Raw genomic sequence first — 6000 nt, forward strand, 5'->3', positions numbered from 1 at the left:
AATGACTAATGTTATTAATTTCTTTATTCGATTAAATAATTGCATTGGTGTTTGTCATATCATTTAATTAAAAGTGTTTTCAGTTCGTTTTTTAATTTTTACTCGAAAATCAGGCTTTTTTCGAAAAACATAAGAGAGTAGTAATTTGTAGAAAATTCAAAGATGTATCCGAAAATATCATAACTGTTACTGTAAAGCAGTAGCGTACTATTTTATTTAGAAAAATATGCTACCGATACCCTCCGTCACTGGAGCATCTAAATTTTAGAAAAAAGGCCCCAGATTTTAGACAATGTTTACATAAATACATGTGCCCAATTTCAAATTATTTCACTAACTAGTTTTTAAATTATTTAAAAAAATTAAAAATATTTTTTTAAATTTAACACCCTCTTTTTAACGCAGCGTCCTGCATAAAAACTTTAAAAGAAAGACTATAGTACGATCATATTCGATGCAAAGTAATAAATCATTGCCTGTCAAGGGAACCAATGAAGTACGCCTTTAAGGGTTTTACAAATTGAATAATTTCTTTATACATTATGAAGGGACGAGGGGATCAGTTCAGGTCTGGCACCCTTGTTGCTACAAAAATTCCTTTATTCTCATAAACTATTTATTTTAAATGTAATTTATTATAAATCCAATTTGTTTCCTAAATTCCACATATGTACTACATTTTACCTCTGTACGCGCCACTGTTGTTTACTTGTTTTTTGGAAGCGCTCTCTAATTGACGGCAAAGCTCGCCAGGTTAGTATTTGACGTATAACCGACCAGTTCGTACACTCGATGCACCTGGGCGACTACAGCTACTACCAGAACACAGTGCGTATGCAGCGGTATTTCAGATTTTACATTGAATTTCATTTTAAATTTGAAATGATTTATCTTACGCCTCCTAAAAATGATGACACGATTTTCCAGGGATAAAAGGCCGACAATTTTTTGCTCTACTTTGCATCGTATACGATCCTACTATACCTTTAAAATTCACCAAAGAATACGAGGTTTCATTTTTATTTACCGTTTGTGAATTACCCTGTATTATTAGTAATCAATATCACGTAGTATTCTCACAAGACAGATTTAAAAGTGCAATGATAGTTAAGAAACATATAATTTTAAAGGCAACAGTAAATGTGACTCGGTGGTATAAATATAATAAGCAAAGTTCTTCTCGTTACAGGGACCTGTAGAAAATTCTCCTACTTCCAGTGATAATTCGAGCTTTGTAACGACACTACAGCGTAAGTGACTTTTCTATGTAAGTACCAATGATGCACAGTATTCTCTAATAAACCAGTACCTAGTAAAACTAGTACGATACTCTCAGACACTATTTTTTTAAGTAACAAATCAAACAGACTCTGTAAAGACCAAGATTGAAGTGTATATACACAAATACAAGTTAACTAAGGCTCTAATTTTTCCAGTGTCACTGCAATTTTCTTATCCGAAACACTGTATGCATTCTCGCAAAAGTCAATACACTCCAATTTTGTATTTCAATGTTACATTACTTTTGTCAACTTTGTGTACTTTTTATACCCCACCAAATTAAAAATAACAGAAATGTGTAGAGAATAATCAAAATTTACTTCGTCGTCAATACGTAGATTATATTTTTGTATGTAAACACAAGATTCACAAGTTGTACCTCTTCTATAATAGTCTCTACTTGTACATATTTCGTATAATTGTAGCTTTGTAAAATCCTATAAAATTGCCACTCTCTTGCGAATAGCTACTTGAGAAAGGCTTCACAAATTCCTCACATGAAACGATTTGAAAGTTTAAATAACAGGCAAGTAGCCATAAAAGAACTAATTCTAGACTTATTCTCAAGTAATCCACTTAAAATCTCGAAAAGTAATTTCAGCGGAACGGCGGAAAAAACTCTCCGAACAGAATTACAACCCCCTGGCGTATTAGTAATTCATCAAGCTTTTAAGCCGATGTGTGCCCAAGGCACTGGCGTCTTAAAATAGAATGCAATTCACTTTTTGACTGAAGAGCCATCTAAATTTTAAATAAGCCTCTTGGAAGCAGCTAAGTAGCTATTTGTATGCGTGGCAAAACAAACAACTATCACTTTTTGTCAGTCATTTTGTGAAAACGTCAAATGGGGAAAACGCAAAAGCTTCACACAATTTAATCTTCTAGATAATCGGACACGGCAAATTCGACTGGTGCTAAAGGAAAACCTTGAATGTTACTACCAAGTTTCAATTCATTGAGAATTAAATGAATTAAACGTAAATTTAAAAACTTTACTGGTACCAAGAAGAAGCAAAGACCAGTCGAATTTACTCATCTTCCTATGTTAGTGAGTAAAAATTAATATAAGAACACACGGCATTACTGAAATTTTAAATATTCTATCACTTAAATTAAATTCCAAATGGCACATGTGATTTGTTACTTTTCCAGAAGTTGTTTTATTAAAATTTAAAAATATATGATTTTGGATTAATCATGCAGGATGTAACTTTAAGTGGGGGTCACTTTTTTAGGGGTCATAGTAATTGTAGGCAACCTACAGTGCATGTGAAGGGAGATAGTGCGGGTCAACGGTGACGAAGGGAAGAGTGTCAGTTGTTCCGCATTTGGATACAGTATAGGCCAGGAAATATAGAGTTGGACGCGACTTTTTGTTTCGGCAAGCTGAATTTATCACTATAGATATATTTTAAAGGACAATAAATCCTTAATGGAAAGTCCAAGAAATATTCAAAGCTGCAGAAGAAATAACCAGGTACGTCGCTCCGACATTTTATAAGGATCTTTCTAATCCTAATGTGGAATATAAAATAAATTCGCTGTGTGGGCTTATTCTCATCTTCTCATTTTTATCTCACAAAACTGTACATGTTCTACCTAATCCTTAAGTTTCTATGTACCCAAGACGATTAGATCGTAAAAATTCCAAATATATATTGGGTTTCAGTTTCTAGTGTCAATAGAATAAAATAATTATGTACATATCAGTTTGCAAAGTCACAAAAATGAGGGGAAGATTGTTTACAGGGTGGTTAATTGTATAATTTTTACGTAAATTCACGTTTTTCGCTTATAACTTTTTTCCGTTCATTTCCATGAGAAAACAGTAAAGCACTATTTTCTTCGTCTTCAAAAAACCTAGAAAACTAGCGCTCGAGCGTCAAAAAATATTGATTAGATCAAAAGTTATAAACAGAAGAAGTTTATTTATGAATTTTAAATTAAACATTTATAAACTGCGTTATTATTACCAGAACGTTTTGGCATCGCATCCTCTCATTCCTTATCTCTAATAACTCATACGAAAATCTGGAATCGGTAAGTTGAATAGTTTACAAGTTATGGCCTTATAAACAAATTAATTAATTATTAGTCTGTACGATCCCGAGCATCTTCCACAATCGCACTGATTTTTTTCGTTATAGATTTCAAAATTATACATTGAAATATATCATTTTTTAAATTTCAAATTTGCAACCTGGAAAGTTTTTTTATTTTTTAGCCTTCGTGTTTCTAAAGATCAAAGGAAGACTCTGTGTAAATATGAACCCCACTAAAAGTTACACCCTATATAAGTATATGAAAAAGTGAAACAACTTTCTGGAAAAATATTTTTTATCAAGATATAATTACTTGTTATAAAATATTTTCAGATGCAATACCTCCGTTAACAGTATTTGACATATTAACGAAACAGTATTACATTAAACCGTCCTCAGTGGTGTACTGAGAAAAATACAAGAGGACATATTTGTAGAATAAATAAACTTTCCTGCAGTTACAATTTTGTAAAAGAAAAAGTTTTTAATTCACATTAATCGGGAACATTGAAATTGTCCCCAATTTTTTTCTGGGTACGCTACTGATTATTTATTTTATTTATTGTGATTTACACCGTATGTTTTAAAACTCTGTAAATATTGAACACATAAACTAACGAATTTCATCCTCGAAACTCATGAAAAGCTTTACAGAATTGATAAGTTTTTCTGGTAAAGTTTCAACTCATCTAGTCTATGGCTGTAAAGATTAAGTCAGTGTACATATTTACGAAATATAAGTGTGATACTAATGTACATGTACTTTTGTATATAAATGTTTACTTGCAGGGGTAATAAATGTAAAATCCATACGGAATTTCATTTCAGAACCAAAATAATATCCTTTCCTTTTTACTATGAGCTGGACGTTTTCAAAATTAACATTTAAACAAGTATGCTTATTGTGTATAGTTGTTTCGATCTCAATTGGAACCGCATAAAAACATTTAACACATAAAATCTACGGAATCCATAGACGTCCAGAAAAATTTAGCCCTGTCTCGTCTAGATATACTATATTCCGAGCTATATTACCATATAGTTAGCATACGATTGTCAAGTTTTTTATCTTTAAAATCGCATTGTAATAAAGCATGTCGTAAAATATCTAAAGATTTATAATTATAATCAGGATAATTTATCTCGAATCATGTTTAAAGTAGGAACTTTATTTTTTTATACATGTTATGATTGTGTGCCGCAGTACATCTGCTAAAATCGTCAATTTAATTTTGTATTTTTCCGTTTCCTCTTTGTACCGCGATCAATCCTTTAATTTTCCCGAGTTATTTCGTTATCCTCCGCTTCAAAGAGTCTCCAGAGAGCCACGCTAAATTACTAGATAATTACTTATATAACATTTATTTTAATAACTATTACCATTTACTGGTTACGATATGAACAAATAATAATATCAACTAATAAATAATAATACGTATTATACCAACAACATACCCCGCCAAGCAATGCTCTGCACTGCACTGGCAAAGCGGCAAAGCTAAGTGAACCCGTGTACCATACAAAGACATTATTTACGACCTAGTGGACCAATACAGGTTTGCTTTGATGACCAGCGCGCCGCCGTCAATTCTACCTCAGGCGGACTAGTTTACCAATACCGGACTCGCCGAATTGCTATTCGAGTATAAATTACGAGACACATCATGGTCAAAGCATAGGAAGAAATTTCAGAAGTGCATACGGTCATGTGCTTTTAGATTTACTGGTTCCAGTTGACATCGTAACAACTATAACACATCATGTACATACAGGGTGTGTCTACATTCTGTGTATACGGAGCTATTAGTTCCAAAAATAAGCAGATAGACTCATATACAGGGTGATTCACAACTTATCCAAAAAAATTAGGAATAGATGCGTCATGAAAAATGGAGTAAATATCGTAAAAAATTGTAAAATTCTTCTAGTTCCCGAGAAAAAAATTACTGAAGTTGTAGTATTTTCAACCCTTACATCGCTGGGCTGCTGTAGTCTCTAGCGTCATTGCGTTATGCGCAATGTGCTCTCCTTGCGGTCCCAGGCGATTTGGAATACTGAAATCCAATTAGTATTAACGTTTTTGCGATAGTGTTTACATTAGTTCAAATGTCAGAAATGGCTTATGTGTATAACAGCTCAGAGTTAATGGATATCGCTTTAGTTTATAGTGAAGCAAGACAACAGTTGTGTTAGTTCGTAGAAATTGGGGAAGACGGGCCAAATGTGTTTGCATGTCGATGGACAAAATTTTAAACGTTGTAACATCAGGTATGTCAAATAATTTTATTAGTTAAAACCAAAAATTAATTTTATTAATTAATATTAATAATAGCGGCAAAAGAAGTTGAATTTGCTGATATAAAACAGGTGTTATAAAAATTTATTTATGAAATTCTTTTAATTTCTTGTCTGTTCATTTTTTATTACACTTTGCCGCCGTGCCTATCGCCGACTGCATGCTTTGCCTTGCGCTAGGTCAGGTTTTCCACTGGACCAGTTTCCAATGCCGTGCAGAAGTGTATTTTTAAATCATTTTCGAACTGCCCTTTTTGATTTTTTTTACAAAATTTTATTTGTAAGAGTCCCCTGTACATTAAAAAAAAAAAATTTATAAATTCTAAATCACCGGTGTAAATAAATAGGAGCGAAAAAATTCCGGGAAAAATCTGTGAAAGAT

This window comes from Anoplophora glabripennis, unplaced genomic scaffold (genome assembly GCF_000390285.2).
Source record: "Anoplophora glabripennis isolate ALB-LARVAE unplaced genomic scaffold, Agla_2.0 scaffold15, whole genome shotgun sequence".
NCBI lineage: Eukaryota > Metazoa > Arthropoda > Insecta > Coleoptera > Cerambycidae > Anoplophora > Anoplophora glabripennis.